Genomic DNA, 19,721 nt, shown 5'->3' with positions numbered 1-19,721 from the left:
TTCCTTATATTACACATTTGGTCTCTTTGCTCTGCTGAGTTTTTTTTTTTTTTTTTAGGAGGTGTAACAACTGAAACTTTGATAGTAAAAATAGATCTCATTCCCTTAGGAATTCAGGAGAATAAGTCTGAAACCTAGTCTGGAATTGGCACTTCACAGAGACTTCGTAGCCAGTTGTCTAATTCTACCTAAGTAGGTTTTAACTTCTGATGTAGTATTAACATATCTGTAACGGGATCTATTGACCACTACAAATATGTCTCATCTTTCTATTAGTATCTGATCTAACATCATTGTTTAAAATTTAATAGTTAAGAGAGGAGTCCTTGAAAATGTAAAGTTGCAGTTACCAGCAGACATTGTTTTGAGAATGGCTAGTGGCATCCCGAGTCTGACATAGCTCAGAAATTCAGGTTCAACAACATAGGAATGCAGGGACTTCCCTGATGGTCCAGTGGTTAAGACTTCTCCTTCCAATGCAGGCGGTGCCAGTTTGATCCCTAGTCGGGGAGCTAAGAGCCCACATGCCTCGCGGCTCTCATCACCCTCTTGGGCATCAGCACAAGGTGGGAATCAGCTGCATTCTTTATTTATCCCTCTGATTTTTCTGGAACCTTTCCTTCTAGAAGAAATCTCTGGGCTCTGAGGGAACTGTGAGTGGTAACCATCAGGTAAATCTGAGACCAGACCAAATTCAACCAAAGTAGTTTTCAGAGACAGTCTATGCCAAGAAAGGTAGGCACTGGGAACACGAATTCATGACCTGCCCCCCAACTCACTAAAGGCAGAAATATCAATAACAACAAAACAGAACTCTACCTTGATGACGTAGGAAGCGCTGGAAACATTATCTATTCACTCAGGAAAAAAAGAAATTCAAATATAAAAGAGTAGGCTGCTTAAGGACTCCCTGGAATAAGATCTGCAAAGGAGGGGAGGAGGGAAAGAGAGCTATTGGACATATTTACATCTTACTTTGGCACACGTTCAACTAGTGTTGCAAATAGATTCCCCTAGTCTCACTGTTCCTCCTTCCACTTGTTTTTGTCCTTTCACTAGCATCAAAATGTGTTTATAGGGGCTTCCCTGGTGGCGCAGTGGTTGAGAGTCTGCCTGCCGATGCAGGGGACACAGGTTCGTGCCCCGGTCTGGGAAGATCCCACATGCCGCGGAGCGGCTGGGCCCGTGAGCCATGACTGCTGAGCCTACGCGTCCGGAGCCTGTGCTCCGCAACAGGAGAGGCCACAGCAGTGAGAGGCCCGCGTACAGCAAAAAAAAAAAAAAAAAAAATTAAATAAATGTGTTTATCATTGCTGAAACGTTCAAAGGAGTTTGGATTTGGAATATGGAAGAAAGTCTGGGACAACGATATGGGGTTTTGAGGAGATTATATAGGGATGTAAAGTGAAGTTGTGGAAATGAGAAGACCATGGAAGAAAAACTGAAAAGTAGACTAAGAAGAGTTGACATAGGAAGTAGTCTGAGTATAGTCTGCATTATTTCTGATCCAGAAGTGGGTGCTTCTTCCTCCTTGTGTTGGGAATGCTTCAAAGGGTGTATCTCTCCTTGAAAGTGAAGAGCTTCTATTGTGTCCTGGTGGAAGGTTATTCTTAGTATTTTCTGAAATGATAGCTTATGTATTAGTAAAAAGCAATGCTAGCTGCTATAAATCTTTGGGGCTTAACACAATAGAAGTTTCTCTCTCATGTAACGTCTAAAATGGGTTCATGATTGATGAGTGCTCAGAAAAAGTGAGTCTTTTTTGAGCAGTGATGAAGGTATCTAGCCTCCTTCCATCTTGTAGTTTTGCCTTTTCAACTCCTCGCTTTCAAGACCACTCTGCTATCTGCCTTACATCAGGAGATGGAGGATGGTGATCATGTATGAGATTTGTGCCCAGGCTTGAAAGTGGTGTACACTACTTCCATCCTGTCCACACCTGACTGTAAGGTTACTGTGAGCTTTGCAGGAAGAAAAACCTGTCTTGGTGAAAGAATCTGTCAAATTCAGGGAAAACTTTCAAGTAGGTATTCCAGTGTCCTCACTGATGTCTGATATTCTACTCTAAAGCATCTTTCAATTGGTTCTTATCTCTGTTGACATATAAATTACAGAAGTAGGAGTTTGGGACATTGATGGATATTTAGTCTTTATTATAAATTGTTGCTTTTTAATTTGTGAGCATAACCCATTAGCAGGTTTTGACATCAATTTAATAAGTCAAGTTGTGACCTGCTTTTAACAAAAATGAAAAAGAACAGAATAGAATAAAAAATGTCTCAGTGCATTACATAAAGTACAGGGAAGTATTTTTGTATAACTTTTGTTTCAATTGTATATATATTTTTCCTTTATTTTATTTAATTTTTTCCCCCAATTTTATGTATATTAAATACATACATTATATTATATATGCAGTATATAATTTCATATAACATATAAAATACCCACTAATATATAATTGAAACAAAAGTTATATGCTGTCTATCTATACATGTATATGTGGATTATTGTCTGCTGTAATATGTTTTTCTTCCTAGGGTTGCATAAAAAAATGGAAAATAGTAGTGTAACTAGTTTACCATACCTTTTCATACAAAGGTAGGACTTAATGTGGAATTGGGGAATAAAATAAACCTATCCTATTTCACAATTTTGCTTGGGGTTGTACAGAGGGAGTGAAATAGAGTGCCTACATCAGTTCCAATATAACCTGAATTTTCTTCTTTCTGTAGATAACAATGACAGGGCAGGAGATTTGTGAAATATCCTAAGAAATTATCACATTTCTACACAAGGCAAAGGATGAGTCAGTAGCAGAATTACAAACTTAACTCCCAATCTGTTTGCCTTCTGTCGGTTTTGGATAGATATTTGTTTTTAAAATTGTCATTTCAAGAAGTATCAATATACATGCATAATATCAGTCCTGTCATCTAAAGTTCTTTATATAAGCAGGTGGTTTTGGACCTTGCCTGCAGCAATAGCCTTTGATCATTTAGGGGCTACTGATGTATCCTAGGCAGCTCCAGTTAAACAGTTGTTTGTAGTAATTTAGTTATATACCTTTATACTATAGCTTTAATCTTTTTGCACTTATAATAGGCTCACAGTATGAGAATATTTGAAAAGATTTCCCCCCCACAGTTACACTTCACCTTTTTTTCCTGGGGACGTACGTAGTAGTTCTTTTCCTGTATGAATGGAATTGAGATTATATATAAGGATGAATAGTTGATATATACAATTATAGATAAGGCTAGTAAAATCATCTGAGATGGTTTTTTATTAGAAGCTAAATTCAACTAACTGTCTTTATTTGGATCTAACTTTTGAACCTAAAATCTAGAGTTCTTCAGGAATCCCAGAACAATAATGATATTTATTTCACTCCATGTATGGTTCAGAAAAAATGGAATATAATATAAAAAGTGGCTAAGGAGGAGGAGGATACAAACCAAAAGACTGGGCTTCGCTGGTGGCGCAGTGGTTGAGAGTCCGCCTGCCGATGCAGGGGACACGGGTTCGTGCCCCGGTCCGGGAAGATCCCACATGCCGTGGACTGGCTGGGCCCGTGAGCCATGGCCGCTGAGCCTGCGCGTCCGGAGCTCCGCAACGGGAGAGGCCACAGCAGTGAGAGGCCCGCGTACCGCAAAAAAAAAAACAAAAACAAAAAACCAAAGGACTGGTCAGTTTGGTCTCTACTCTTTTTTTGACATTAAATCTCAGATATTCCTAGTTTTTAGGGATGCGACAGCTATAAAACTGCTGATGCTACAATGAATTCCCATGTGGTATCTGAATGAAGGGTGGGTCTCAAATACACAGCTGATTCTGGTGGAGGATGCAGGGTGAGTTCAACAAGAAATTCTAATCTAGTGGCTGCGTGAATTTGGAGAAAAACATATCAGTTTTGGACACAAAGAGAAATGCTATTGAACCCTGGCTCTGCCATTTATTCTAGTTGTGACTGTAGGCTAATTATTTAACTTGTCTATGCTTAGGCCTTCTCATTTATAAAATAGGAATGATGATACTTTATCAATCAGGAATGTTTATTGTGAGTGACAGAGATCCCAGTTCAGACAGACTTAAATGAAAAGAGAATTTGGGCAAGGGGATGGGGGGCACCTAATAGAAAACCCAGAGACATACAGCATCGGGGGAACTGTTTGATTTAGGGTCATGTGTCTTTAAGCTTCCAGCTCTTTCTCTGCATCTCTCACAGTTTTGCTGTTACGTACTTTTGAGCTTGGACATCATACAAGATGTATTAATGGTAGCAAAAGTGACTGGAAAACATCTAGGCCACACAATTACATCCAAAATGAAGCAGGGAGAAAAGAGCACATTTTAGAAAATAGTTCCTGTAGAAAAGTTGAAAACTTTCTTACCTAGAAATCTCCCATAAAAAGCTCTTCTTGCCATAAATTTGATCATATGACAGTCTCTGAAACAATCACTGCAGCCACAAGAGTGGGATAAACTATTAGGGTCCAACCCTGAAATAGAGGGTCAGTATATCTGCAAATAAATTCTGGCGGACACGGGTCTCCCCCAAAAATCTAGGTTTTGTTTAGGAGAAAAAAGATGCTGGGGAGGCAAGTATCTGTTACCTTCTGCTTGACTACCCTACATCCATATGCATTCTTCTTCCCATCAAGATATGCTGAGGCTTATGTACCTGCCCCATCTCCTTTCCGAGGAGACCCTCCAAACTCGCTTCCCTGAGTGGGAAAGAGTTAACACACCAGGCCTGGTCGTTCAGCATTATATATCATCAGGAGGGCCTGCCATGTGACTGAGCCTTGGCCAACTCCTGGAGACATGGCCCTTGGAATGTTCCCTCTGTTACTAATTAATAAGGTTGTTTTATATGCCTGAGACACCCAACCGTGCTAGACCAACTTGTCCAGATAGTTTATGCCGACACTGTGATTTCTGGTGGACACTGGTTTCCTTCTGGGGTTCTGGAGATGAGGAAATCATGGCTGGCCATGCAGGTGAATGTGCCGACTGTAACCAGCCCTCAGTAAGAGTCCTGCAGTCTGAGATGCAGGTGTGCTTCCTTGGGTGGAAACACTTTGCATGTGCTACAGATCATTGTTGGAGGAACGGCGCATCCTGTGTGACTTCCATGAGGAGGGCTTTAGAAACCTGTGTCTATTTCCCAACAGACTCCACTAGGTGCATCTTTTCCCCTTGCTGATCCTGCTTTGTATCCTTTTTCCTGTAATAAATATTAGCCTGAGTATAGCTGTTTCTGAGTTTCGCAAGTCCTAGGGAATCATCGAAAGTGCGTGTGGTTGTGCTACCCCTGAAACAATCACACTGCTGCACCCAGAGCCAGAACTAGGATTCTCTAGGTTAGGGGTAGACAACTATATTTTTTTAAGGGCCAGATCTTAAAACACTTTATGCTTTGTGAGTCATAATGCCTCTGTGGCAATTAGTTAAGCCTGCTAGCTACGGTAATGCAGTGTGAAAGCAGCCACTTAGACAACTCATAAACAAATGGGTGTGGCTGAGTTCCAATACAATTTTAGTCACAAATGCAAGTGGGGGAAGGGACAGGTTTGGTCCACACTGTAGTTTGTTGGCTCTTGTTCTAGGTAGTGAGCCAGATTCTTGGTTTTATCCACATGTAGCTTCCTGTGGTGTGATGATCTGACCGAATTTAACTGGGAAGTGTTAACTTCTTACGGTAAAATCAACATACAGTGGAGGGTAACGAATAAAAATATATATTAATCAATGGTCTGTAAGACATATATTTCCTGCTGGACCAGAGTAACACAGCCTCCTTGACCTGGGAGCAAAGTAAGTTCCTAGCGGACCTGGTGCTTCTACATCCCCTTGGAAGTTCTCTCTTATCTACTGGCACTGGGATCACAGCTTAGATAGGAATTTGGGTGGTATTTACCTTTGGGGCTTCAGGTGGTACTCGTTCTCTAGGTCTGGGGCCTGAGAACTGCCTTGGGAATAGAGTCATCAACAACCTTAATTCCTCATTAACTGGTTGAAGGTTTTGCCCTCAAACTATTTCCTTAATACTTTAATTGAATTTTAAGCAGACTTTAAACTACTTTTATTGAACTTCAAGGGATAGTAAACAAAGCCAGGGATGTTATTAGATCACAGTCTTTGAGTTTATAACATGCCCAGAGAAATTTGTTTCTCAGAAATAGGTGTTCACTTAATGGCCTCTGCCTTGTTCTCTTCTAGGGAGCAATTCAGAACAATAGGCTGATGGAGTGGGGTTTGGGGGAGTCACTCATCTGCATCTTTGCAATGTGAGGTGATGGCCCCCTTTTCCTGTACTGAATACACAAGACATTATTTAGGAGGTGCCCAGGCAATAAAACTTGTCTCAGGCTCTAATTTTATCACTTGATAATTTTTCTTCTCTATGATTTTTATTACAACTGATTTTAGCATGGGGCTGGATAATTCAGTTTTTTTTCTACCTGTGCAAAGACACCTTCTAGTCAACTTTAATTACTTGGAACACATCGAAAGAATCACTGAGAAAAGTGGATGTTCTTTCTTTGGCCCAGATTTTCCTATTTTCTATAGGTCTGGTTTCTCCTGTTTTCTTCTATAGAAGACTACTTCAGTTTCCTCGTCAGTAAAATGGAGATCATAATTGTTCCTGTGCCACCAGGTATTAAATGAGCTAATACAAGTAAATTGTTAGTATAATGCCTGGTGCATAGTAAATAGTTAATATATGATGGCAAAAAAAGGCTGTAAGAGGCAGCTAACACACAAATATCTTAAAAATTTCCTACTAAATCTTTTAATGCTTCAGATTCAATACACGGTCTGAGCCTAAAGCTACAAGTGCTATTTTTTGTTTGTTTTTGTTTTGTTTTTCTGGATCTTAGGTGCATTTATTCTTGTACAATCATTACAAAATCAGGTCTGGGGTAGTTGCATGCCCTCACCTCCACCCCAGTGTGCAATGGCTCACTGCTAGCGGCCTTCTCCAGGAAGGCCTCCAATCTTCACCTCCAGGCTCCAGAAGAGCAGGGTGCAAACACACCCCACTGAGGGCCAGCAATAAAGTGCCTGATGTAGAGTGAGGGGATAGAACCTGGGCCACACAGATCCTGGCTGGCCCCCTAGAACCTTCCCAGGCCCAGTTTGGGGGAGACTCTTGGACAACTCCTGCAGCTGCAGACAAAGGTGCTGCAGGAAATCCCAGACTAGCTGGGATCCCCCACTTTCTCAGCCCCCAAATTTCCTCCAGCCGGTGGAAAACCTCATTGCTGGATGGCCAAAAAGGGGCCTGGCTCTTTAAAATCCCAGCTAACGGCAGCTGAGGGGAGGGGCTAAGAAAAGAGCTGAAGGTTTGTCCCTTCTTATCAGAGTCCCCCAAACCAAACCCTGGGGAGTCGATGAAAAAAAATAGCCTCAAGTTTCTAGGAGGAGGTTGGGAAGGTTGCCTCAGACCCTCAGGGAGCTGAGCCCCCCAGCAAGGAGTGGTGTGGCTGGAGGGGCCAGTCTTATGGAGGACAGACCCAGGAGGACAGACCCAAGGTGGTTGGTGGGAGAGGTGGGAGGGTTCTCAGACATTAGAACCTGACACAGGCAGAAGGATGCTCGGAGAGGGGGCAAGGGGTTTGTCCAAGGCCACTCAGGGAAGAGCCAAGCCCCAAACACCAGCCTCCCACCCCTGGGCCCTCCAACCCCACAAATGTCCCAACCTGGTCTCCAGATAGCTCCCACCTCCACAAAACCTCTTTCTGGCTCTGGGAAGGGAGGGGGCAACACAAAGTTCCCAGCTTCTTGGAACAGGACCCCACTGTCCCAGCCAACGGGAAGTAATTTGGGGTCCATCCTGGGGCTCTGGAAAAAGAAATCATGGGAAAGGACATGTCCTTAGCCTCAGATTACTCAGAAATAACCTGTCTATGCTCAGACCCTGACTGGACAAGAAATACCCACAACACCCGATTAACCACATAGAAGCCCAAATCCCTGATTTGGCCAAGAGATACCCCCAGGCCCTGAATGGCTGGAGGATTCACCCACTTCAAGGCCCAGATTGACCAAAAAACACTCGGACCAGCCTTGATTAGCCAGACATGGCCCTTGGTCGAGAGGCTGGGTGGAGAGCCACTTCTCCTGTGTCCCTTGTGAGGGTCCCACAGGCAGGGTGACCTAGGTCCAGGAGGGGTGTGGGAGAAGGTGATTCTGTACAGCTGGGCCCAGGATGAGAAGACCCTCTTCTCCGTGATGCCCTTGCTGCTAGGGCCATTCCAGATGTAGGTGATACTCGTCCAGCCCCTTGGGCTCGTAGTAGCCGTAGTAGCCGTAGGGCATGCACTGAAGGCGGGGCTGCTGGCTGCAATAGTTGGGGAGGGGGTGCAGGGAGACCATGCTATAAACGTGCAATCGCCGTGCCGAACCACCCCGTGCTCGACCGCGAATGGGACTTTTCCCTGACCTTGCCTCTCTCAACCCGGAAGAGGTCCACAAATTGGCGCAACCCGGAAGAGGTCCACAAATTGGCGCATGCGTCCGAGAGGGAGCGCACGGGACTCGGTGCTGGGCACACCAGGCCTGCGCACTGGGTGACGCGCGTCAGGCTTCCCTGGGGTTCCTGGATCCTGTTTGGGGGACCCCAGAAGATGAACAGAGTTTCGGGGTCCGGCTGGCGAACTCCGGGGGCCTCCGCAGCACACAGTATACACTGGAACGGGCCGTCACGCGGAAGGGGGTTTCGTTGCCCGGATCGGCCGAGGAGCCCCAGGTGGGTGCCTCGTTTGCGCGGGTTGTGCTCGCTGGATCTCGGGCCCAGCTTGGTGCCTAGCAGGTGGCTGAAGCTGGTGACAGTCACATACTGGTGGCACCGGGAAAGCCTCGTTTTGTTGCCAAGAGTGGGGCTGGAGCCATCGGTGATGCTCCACTTCTACAGGCTGACGGATGCGGCCCGGGAGCGTTAATGAAAGACCCCACTGGCACTGTTGGGAGTTTGTTGCTACTGAGGGGCAGGGGACAGAGTCCTGCTGGCAGCCCAGGGGCAGGGGTGTGGGGCTACACTGGCTGAGGGGCCTCCGGAAGTCATGTGACGTCTCTGAGCCTCCGTTTCCTCATCTGCCCCGGGGAGCGCCTGGCCACTTGTAGCCCCCAAGCCCCCTCAAAAGGCGCGGGGAGCCGAGAGCCAGAGTTCGCGCCGCGCCGCTCGGGCCGCCCAGGCTCCGCCGCAGCCTCCGCCCTCCAGGTCCTAGCGCCGCCGCTCACCTCCAGGTCCCAGGCCTGGGCGGTGGACCAACTGCTATTGTGTTAACAAGGAGTTTTCATACTCTGTAACAAAGGTTGCCAGTTTTCTCAGCTCCAGATGACAGAGTCCTCATGACCTTTTTCCCTACTTCAATGTAGACAATTCTGCATAAGTTAAATCTTTTTCAATACCCCATTTCTGGTTCTAAGCGCTATGTGAATAAGAATCATTTAGTTGACAGAGATGGAAAATCCCAATCAAGATGGCTTAACCCAAAAGAAGGTATATGGGGTGAGTTAACATAGCAGTTCAAGGAAGACGGGATTCAGGCATGGCTTGATCTAGAGGTGCGCGATGTCATTGGAGCTCTAGTTATATATTTCTCCGTGAAGTCCCTGGCTCTGCTCTTCTTCATTGATCAGTGTCATTTTCAGGCTGTCTCCCTTCAAGACGGTGAAATGGCTGAGAGAAGTTAAAGACTCACCTGTACTTACCACACTATTCAGAGAGTAAATCCGTTCCAGTTGCTCCTGTTACAAGGATAAACTGAGGCATATTACAGTATTTAGGAGTTCATTTGAGCAAAAACGGATTTGACTTGGGCAGCACCAAAACGGAAGTGGTTAGTGCTCTATGGACAGGGAGAGACTTTTCTAGAGAAGCAAAGTAAGGAAATTATTGATTGGCTGCAGCTTTAAGCCTAGTTGGCTATTTGTGATTGGTGGTCCTTGGCATTTTGATATTGTAACCTTGAGGCATTTACGGGCTTAGATTTTGGTTTGCTTATGAAGGCTGCCATGGTAATAGAGTCGCCTCCATCTAATGGCCTCCTCGTTTAATGAGTTTGTCACTCATTAGGAGGAGAGGAGTCTCCTTAAGAGAACAGAGATTCAATGTCACAGAAGACAGAGATTTCATCTACCCTGTTGACTGCTTGTGACAGATACTGCAGACTGGATGCGAAAACTCCATTCTTATTCCTCTGTAATATCCTTCATTTTTGAGACAGGGACATTTAAAACAGTTTCTAAACTTCTTTTCAGATGATGTATTTATGCCAACAAAGCCATCCATGTAAGATTTGCAAGGTGGAAGGAAGCCAGTCTCTACTGTATTGCTTCAACGAGTTCTGAAGGTAAGCACAGCTGTGGAGATTTTGGTCTTCCTTTGTTTGCTTTTTCTTCATCAATGTTATTAGAGTTTCCAGTGTCCAATCTTGTGCCAGGAGGCAGGGCATAGGGCTTGAATTGTAGTCAAGGTGATGTGATCTTAGGGCCAACAGCTGGCTTCCTCATGCTGGGATCTTGAAGGAAACAGTGTGATACTTGAGTCAGCAATTGAACCAGAAGCTTCCTGATTACCCAGCTTTCTGGTAACAGGGAAGACAGCTGCCTTATTAGGCCAATTCCTTTATGGTGTTCTGGGAATCATTTCTAAAGACTGAGGCTTGGTCTGGCTCCTTCAGCTCCTCCAATGATTTTGTAAGCTAAGGACCCTGTACTAAACGCCTTTCGGCTTAAACTATCTAGAATAGTTTCTGTCGTCTGCACCTGAATCAATGCCCCCCTATATTCTAAGTGTCTAGAACTATTGTTGATACATTGTACATATACAAAAATTATTTGTCACCTGGCTGATCTTTATCCCCAGAAACATCTACCCCCAAATTTCCTGGTTTTTTTTTTTAATTGAATGAAATAAGATACCAGTTACTGCCTCAAATTTCAGGACCTGGGTGATGGACTACACTGAACCCTGGAACTGAGGGTAGAGTCTAGTAAACCACATGGCTGAGACTGAAGGAAGAAAAATTCCCTAAAGCAATTGAGGTATTTTTTGTGGAGAGCAGGAAATACTACCAGTGGAGGCAAACAATGAGTATGTATTAGAGAAGCCTGCTTTTAAATAATTGTGTGCATTCCAGGAGATGATACTTGTTTACCTCAGCCAATTCTGTTTGTGAGACAAAGATACCATAGAGGGAATACTGAGAGAACAATAAAAACAAATTGTTTGAGACAATGCTATTTACACACCCTCTTTCCCCAGTAGCCACTCACCCCTTCTTCAGTAGTGTCAGAATCTCGATTTTTAGCCTGGCATATTGCTGCCCACGTTAAAGATTTATTTCCTAATTTTCTTAGCAGCTAGGTACAAACAGGTGACTAAGTAAGGCCAATGAAATGTAAGTAGAAGTTTCGTGTGTGGCTTCCACAAGAATTCCTTACAAGGGAAGAGGCAAACAGCATTTTGTCCCTTCCACTTTTTCACTTTGCTGGCCTGCAGATGTGATGGTTGGAATTCTGGCAGCCATTTTGGACGATGAGGTGCCCTTGATGGTACAATGGAGAGAGTGGGTCATGATCTCATTATAATTTTGGAGCCACTGTGACAATTCTGGGCAGCTGGTTTTCAAAATCCTTTTGTGATAGATAGGAAAACTTCTAACTTGATTAAACCAGTGCTGTTTTGGAGGTTTTCTGTTCAATGCAGATGAACTCAATCATATCCAATACCTAAGGAATAGGGATGTGACTTTAAATTCTGTAGGGGGATGCACATTATAGACTTAGGAAAGAAGACAGAAATGGAAGAATTGAGCAAAATCAGAGATAAGAGGTGAAGAATGTAGGACAGTTTTCACAGTGGCAAACATTAATATCATCTTGTTTTTACTGTTTACCTTTACAACTTTCTTTATAGCATCTGAATCTCCTTCCGTTTTGTGAGTGTACTATACAGTCATCTAGGCTGAGCCAATCAGACCACTCACCCTGGATCTTAAATCAAAAGCAAATGATACCAGGAAGGGAGAGCAGTAGAAACTTATCGAAAGTGGTGTCACCCAGCGTCCAGTGCCAATAATGTGGGAGGGTGCGATGTGGGATTAAGAGATTTGTGGTGGCAGCAACAGGGTTCCGCTTGGCAGTAGCTCTCCGGTTGGAGTTTGGCTGTGGTTCCGGCTGTGTTGTTGCTACATGATTCCTTCTCTTCTCCAGGCTCCTTAGTGATTCAAATCTGGGTCCTCCCCTTATAACATCTTTTAAAAACTCCTTTTTATTTGCTTACATCAGCCAGAGTCAGTTTGCGTCGATTGCTAAAGTGAACTCCGTCTGGTACACATCTTCTAATAATCATGCCGTATGTAATACTGCAAAGACAAACTTTGATTTAAATAAGAAATTTCAACCTGTCTTTTTTTCTGAATTGATTTTAAATAACATCCATATGTTTCTCCAGGGGTGAGAAGTCTTAGGAGCTTCTTTGATTAATCTTTCTGCCTTTCTAAATTCATGTTTCAAAACCAATTCATTTAAACTTGAAAAAGATGAATTTGGATTGAAAGAATGAACCCATATGTTTCAAATGGATTTTGAATTTACCAAGAATAAGACTCCTTAAATCCACACTTGATAAATACCCATCTAAACCTGTTACAAATGTGACATTAATGTGTGTGTATTAAAGGAATGCAGAATAACTAGGACATAGTATCTGTATTCAGTGAGGTCAGTCTTTCCAAAATTTTGTCCATTTGTCAAGGAAACTTCTATTAAGTGCCTGGGTCATAGTTGGTCCTTAATAAACGTTATTGATAATTGAATTCGGTAAGAATAATAGGATGACTTTTCTGGGATTCTGTTTATGTAGAATTCTTGTAGCTTAGAAAGATGGAAATAATTTAGCAGCAGGAGGGTCGACAGCAGTAGAAAATGATATGTGAGCTGTAAAATTTATTACGCTGATTACATGATGGCTAGTAGATGTTTTAAACAGAGCACAATTCTGCTTTCTGGTTATTTAACATTTCAGTGTTCATTTCCAAGTGCACACCACCTCCTTCTCACTGCCAGAGTCAATAAGTATTTACTAAATAGGCATACGTGCAAGTTACCTTATCAGGTATACATTCATAGTTTGTACCAAGCATACTGTATTTCATCCCTTGAAGGACCATGCTTCCTGACTGTGCTATAGGTGAGGTATCATTATTTATTGAATGTCATGATTCATCTCCCTCATATACCTATAGCTTGTTATGTGGATTAAAATTTGTCCTTCGTTTCTTTCAGACATACAGGTTGTCCATGGTTATAATAAAATGTCTGAATGTATAACAAAATAAGGTTTGAGAATCACTGTTTTGAGAGCTTTGTTACTGAACAATGATTTTACATATTTTTTAACATTTAAAAATATTTTTATTTTCTTTTACATTCTTTTTAACAAAACTCCTTTCATCTTTACCCCTCCCCCATTGTTATTAAAGGAAAAATCTGTACTTTTTGCTGTGTTTACTTGTTGGTGTTCCCTCCAAGACTGGGTGCTTCTCAAGGTCAGGGCTGATGGCATTTTTCTTTCATTATCATCTTGTCTGCAATATATTTGTAATATAATTGCCTCTTAATAAAACTGTATTGTGTAGATATAACAGATGGAAATGGGCTTGAAGCTTTTTACTATGTGAGACAGTGCACTTAGGTGGAAAGAACTCAGACTTTGGGATCAGAAACATAGTTTCAAATTATTCCTTTATTAATTATGAAATAAATTATACTACTTTCTTTATTACTTATGTAGCGAGTAATATTACTGGCTCTTACACTCCTAGTCTTCAGGTAGAAAAAAGAAATGATGGGGGATTGAGAAGATTAATGGAAATTATTGTATAATTTATTTAGCTCAGTGCCAGATGTACTAGAGGCACACAGTACGGTTTGCTCCCTTTTTTTTTTTTTCTTTCTTTTTTTTGCGGTACGCGGGCCTCTCAGTGTTGTGGCCTCTCCCGTTGCAGAGCATAGGCTCCGGACGCGCAGCCTCAGTGGCCATGGCTCACGGGCCCAGCTGCTCCGCGGCTTGTGGGATCTTCCCGGACCGGGGCACGAACCCGCGTCCCCTGCATCGGCAGGCGGACTCTCAACCACTGCGCCACCAGGGAAGCCCTGCTCCCTTTTTTATTGGCATTAATTCCAGGCAGTGTTAGGTATACCATTTTACTTAAGTAGAGAAAGCACTAGGTAGATAGTTGAGAAAACTGAGTTCTGAAATTCATTTTGACCTTGCATGAGTTTGGATAAAGCCCCTAAACATTCTGGGTCTCAGTTTCTTCCGTCTAAAATGAGAATAACATCAGTCAAAGGATAGAAGTTATTAAAGTTAATAAGATGAAAAGCCTTGGAAAAATTTCAGTAACTACACACAAAAGGTGTTACTATTTTTGTTTCTGTTTTAATTGTTCACAGCTCAATAAATTATCATTTGTTAAAATTAAATTATATATATACATATATATTTCTTTTGAGGCTAAGAAGATGTTACTAGTAGGTCCCTGAGGGTTCCCAGAAAATGTTGATTTAAAACATTGAAAAGTAATCTTAAGGAAGAAAGTACTGTGGTGAAACAAGAGATTTGAAAGATGATTTTAGCTGTAAGATTTTGGACAGATTGAAGAGAGGGCTAAGACAGGTGGTGAGGAATGGGTTTTGGAATACCAAATGTAAAATGACAAGGACAGGAACAGAGATTTAACCGTGGAAAAATAATAAGTCCTAGAAATGTGTAACTGATTTTCCAAAAGAAAACTGTTCAACTTGTCTTTGGGTGTAGAATTTTGCAATAGGGTCTTTTGTATACAACTAACCCTTGACTACTAAAGCGGGGAGCAATGTGTTTATTATTTTTCTTCATCTGGTAATACACCTGTTGTTGTATTTTGCTCCATTGCAGCCAAACTCTCAAAGTTCTCCTCCATCCAGTGCTTTCAATTCTTCACTGCCACTCTTCAAGACATTCTTTTTAGTAAACGTTTCACACAAGAAAATTCTGTAAATGTTTGAAGAGGAAGTCTTTATTTGTAAGAAGAATATTAACGACCGTTCATTAGACTTTATGTTTAGAAGTAAAAACTCAGGCAGAGAGACATCTAAGGAAAATGAAAAGTTCCAATTTGTGGGGTTTACACCCTAAGTACTTAAATACCTGCAAGCCTCGTTGTCATTTTTTAAAGGAAAGTGCAGGGTATTAGGGCTGTCAACACACACTCTCTTTCAGTCATGTTGATAATTTTGAAAAATGGACATTAACTTCTCAGTTTCTTTTCTGGGAACTTCTGCCCACCTCTTAAAGGTTGGAATTCACCAAGGGTTTTCCTAGAGCCCCTTATTTCGTGCTCATATTCTGTCTGAGTGATCCCGGCTGTTCTCATTATCTCTAACCTTTACTAAAGACTTCCAAATTGATGTCTCTAATCTGGGCCTCTACAGTATAGTTACACAGCTCTTTGCTAACTAGACCTCTCCACAGGATGCCTTATAGGCATCTCTCTCAATACTTCTGAATATGAGCACTTTTGTTTCCTCTTAAAAATTTTCCCTCACCCTGTATTTTCTATCTTATCTGCTGATATTACTTTCCATCCAGCAACCACACAAGAAATCGCTGCAGACCCCACCTTTCTTGCATACCCTACCATACACACCATAAAATCTTGCCAACTTTCCCACCTCAATAGCTCTGGGATAGATTCTTTTCTCTTTGTCCTTATAACAAGGTTTTGGTTTAACCCTCATCATCTCACGCAGTAGATTCCAAACTCAACTGCCTGCCTCCGGTCTTATCCCATTATGACTAATTCTTCATCCTGCCACCAGAGTGATCTTCTTAAAACTCACATTTGACCATGTCACAGATTGGTGTGTAACCCTTCAGAAGAGTCCTAACTTTTACAGGCTAAATATCAAACCCTTTAATATATATGCTGATATCAATATATAGCATATAAGGACCTCTATCATTTAGCACCTGCCAATGCCACCCTCACACCCTTTTCTGGTAGTCACTTGCCTAGAATGCCATTTCTACTTTCTTAGCCTAATAGTCTATGTGGAACTCCTGCTAATGTTATGAAATTCAGTTCAGGTCGCCTTCTCCAGGAAGCCTTCCGGACTCTCCTACTTGCTCTCACTGTGTTCCTCAGGAAATACTTTGCTCTGAGCTTTTCTCACAGTTTTGCACATCTGTCATTGCCTTCACTGCGTTGCATTTTGATGACCTCTTTGTGACAACCTTCCAGGCTTGGTTGTGGGTGACTTGAGGACAGGAATCATAGCTTGTTCTCCTTTACCTCCAACATGCTTAGCACCAAGAGTGTACAGAATAACAAACTGTGTTTTTTTCAATGGATATATTGAAGGGCAATGAAATTATAAAAAGAGGAACAACATCTTTAAGACATTTCATCTATGTTTTCCTGTTTGTTCTTCCTCAATTTTACTAATATTGTGATAGATAATTCACAGTGAACATAGGCTGTCTAAGGGGAAAAGAAAGGAGATGGCCTTTTAAGCTGAGAGGTCATTTCCTTGCATTTCTCTAGATCTGAGATCTAATTAGATCTCTGAAGTTTAAGCCTAAGTCAGGGTAATTTGAAAGATAGTGTATCTCTTTCTTACCTTTTCATTTTAATGGTCTTACTATTGGTTGAACAGTTCCAAATCACTGTGGAAGTCTTTCTAAAAATATTTAGGTCATAATCATTTGAAGACAATTCTGATCTATTCTGTGGATCTGAGGATAGATGGCCTTATTGCCTTTCTATATTTTTTGCTTCGTATCATTTGTTTTTTCTCCAGCAAGTTAACTTGCTGTACTTAATTCTATATTTAAAAATAGAAGATAAGTTTAAGTTGTCAATCTAAGTATAATATATTTAATGAAATAAACACAAATATTAAAATAAGTAGTCAGATGCCACCTTCTGGCTCTTGAAGAAAAGAGGAACGTAAATCAATTGTTGTACACAAACTGGCATAGTGAAGGTGACTATCGGTTCCTTTGGGTTGATTTTGTCCCCCACCCTTAAACACATATGGTGTATCATGCCGTATCTTCAGGCTGTGTCAGCTACACATAATATAGCAATGGTAAGGAAGAAACACAAAATGCAAGACTTTGACCTTCAAAGCTACCTAATTTGCCTTTGCTCAAAAGCAGTTGTTAGAGCTACAGAGTTAAAAAGTCTTCTAAAGAAATGTAAATGGCCGTCTGTGCAACTTCAGTGTCAGGCATAAATCCAGAGAGCCAGGAAACACTGTCACCATAAATCCAAGTGGCAACATAGGTCCACAGAGAGAGGAGAGAATCGTATTTCTTTGGTAACTAGAGTTTAAGCTAGTTTCCCCCTAAGAGGAGGAAAGACTCTTTTACTTTCCTTCTGCTTCTTTTCAAACTCTGGGTACTACAAGCCCCTATCTTCAGGAAGGTGATTAAAAGTCATTTATATAAGGTGATAGAAGAGTTACATTTGAAATCTGTGCTTTATGTATTCTCATCCAATTGATAATACAGCTAAGTAATGAATAGATTTTGTCAACAAAATGGGTTTTTGATGGTTGGGGAACAACTCTAGGATACCAGAATTTTTTGTCTGTGCCTATAGTTGTTATCAACTGATGTTTCAGAAAGATAAAAATAAGACTCAGGACATGTAGGATCTTGCTGTAGACAGCTGGAGGCAACCTTCCTAAGAATTTGTAAACCAATTTCAAAGAGCCCTCAGTTGTTTTGCTGTTAAATGTTGGAAATTTAAAGTCAACAATCCTTTGTTTAGCAAATCATCTTCATGAATTTCTGAGTGTGCAAACATGAACCTGGACATTATTTGGCTAGTGGGTGGAGAGCTGAACTGCACTGCATAAGAAATTACTGGATATGGCCAGACACTATAAAACTCTTAGAGGAAAACATAGGTAGAACACTTTATGACATAAATCACAGCAAGATCCTTTTTGACCCACCTCCTAGAGAAATGGAAATAAAAACAAAAATAAACAAATGGGACCTAATGAAACTTAAAAGCTTTTGCACAGCAAAGGAAAACGTAAACAAGACGAAAAGACAACCCTCACAATGGGAGAAAATATTTGCAAATGAAGCAACTGACAAAGGATTAATCTCCAAAATTTACAAGCAGCTCATGCAGCTCAATATCAAAAAACAACCAACCCAATCCAAAAATGGGCAGAAGACCTAAATAGACATTTCTCCAAAGAAGATAGACACATTGCCAACGAACGCATGAAAGAATGCTCAACATCACTAATCATTAGAGAAATGCAAATCAAAACTACAATGAGATATCATCTCATACCAGTCAGAGTGGCCATCATCAAAAAATCTACAAACAATAAATGCTGGAGAGGGTGTGGAGAAAAGGGAACCCTCTTGCACTGTTGGTGGGAATGTAAATTGATACAGCCACTATGGAGAATAGTATGCAGGTTCCTTAAAAAACTAAAAACAGAATTACCATACAATTTAGCAATCCCACTACTGGGCATATACCCAGAGAAAACCATAATTCAAAAAGAGTCATGTACCACAATGTTCATTGCAGCCCTATTTACAATAGCCAGGACATGGAAGCAACCTAAATATCCATCGACAGACGAATTGATACAGAAGATGTGGCACATATATACAATGGAATATTACTCAGCCATAAAAAGAAACGAAACTGAGTTATTTGTAGTGAGGTGGATGACCTAGAGACTGTCATACAGAGTGAAGTAAGTCAGAAAGAGAAAAACAAATACCATATGCTAACACACATATATGGAATCTAAAAAAAAAAAAAAAAAGGTTCTGAAGAACCTAGGGGCAGGACAGGAATAAAGACACAGATGTAGAGAATGGACTTGAGGACACAGGGAAGGGGAAGGGGAAGCTGGGATGAAGTGAGAGAGTGGCATGGAAATATATACACTACCAAATGTAAAATAGGTAGCTAGTGGGAAGCAGCAGCATAGCACAGGGAGATCAGCTCGGGTGTGACCACCTAGAGGTGTGGGATAGGGAGGGTGGGAGGGAGACGCGAGAGGGAGGAGATATGGGGATATATGTATATGTATAGCTGATTCACTTTGTTATAAAGCAGAAACTAACACAGCATTGTAAAGCAATTATACTCCAATAAAGATGGTTAAAAAAAAATTACTGGAGTAGTGAGTTGGAGGCTATCTGGTAGAGACAGGAGAAGAACACAGAAAGTTGGGTCCAAAGTAGGCCATGACTGATGAGAAATTCCTCAAGGTAGGAAATGCCCAGTTGAATGTAGGGGAATGGTATCTAATAATCAATTTTAAGATTTTAAAAACAATTATATAGTTGGGACTTCCCTGGTGGCACAGTGGATAAGACTCTGCGCTCCCAATGCTGGGGGCCCGGGTTCGATCCGTGGTCAGGGAACTAGATCCCATATGTGTGCTGCAACTAAGAGTTCGCATGCCACAAGTAAGGATCCTGAGAGCCACAACTAAGGAGCCCACGTGCTGCAACTAAGGAGCTGGCAAGCCGCAACTAAGGAGCCTGCAAGCCGCAACTAAGACCCGGCACAACGAAGTAAATAAATACATATTAAAAAAAAATTGTATAGTAAACTTGACACCCTTTGTTGCCCAAAACCTTCAGTAAAAATAGGCTCTCTGTAGATAAC

At 41.8% G+C, this 19,721-nt stretch overlaps 1 pseudogene; it reads right to left on the bottom strand.

The window, feature by feature from the left end:
- Positions 1-8,166: 8,166 nt before the first annotated feature.
- LOC113630931 (alpha-N-acetylgalactosaminide alpha-2,6-sialyltransferase 6-like) lies at positions 8,167-13,187 on the bottom strand (annotated as a pseudogene).
- Positions 13,188-19,721: the final 6,534 nt, after the last annotated feature.

This window comes from Aethalodelphis obliquidens, unplaced genomic scaffold (genome assembly GCF_003676395.1).
Source record: "Aethalodelphis obliquidens isolate GAN/ISIS:26980383/991018 unplaced genomic scaffold, ASM367639v1 scaffold31, whole genome shotgun sequence".
In the NCBI taxonomy this organism is placed as follows: domain Eukaryota; kingdom Metazoa; phylum Chordata; class Mammalia; order Artiodactyla; family Delphinidae; genus Aethalodelphis; species Aethalodelphis obliquidens.
The sequence above is the reverse complement of the archived record's forward strand: the minus strand, read 5'-3'. Positions and strand labels throughout refer to the sequence as shown.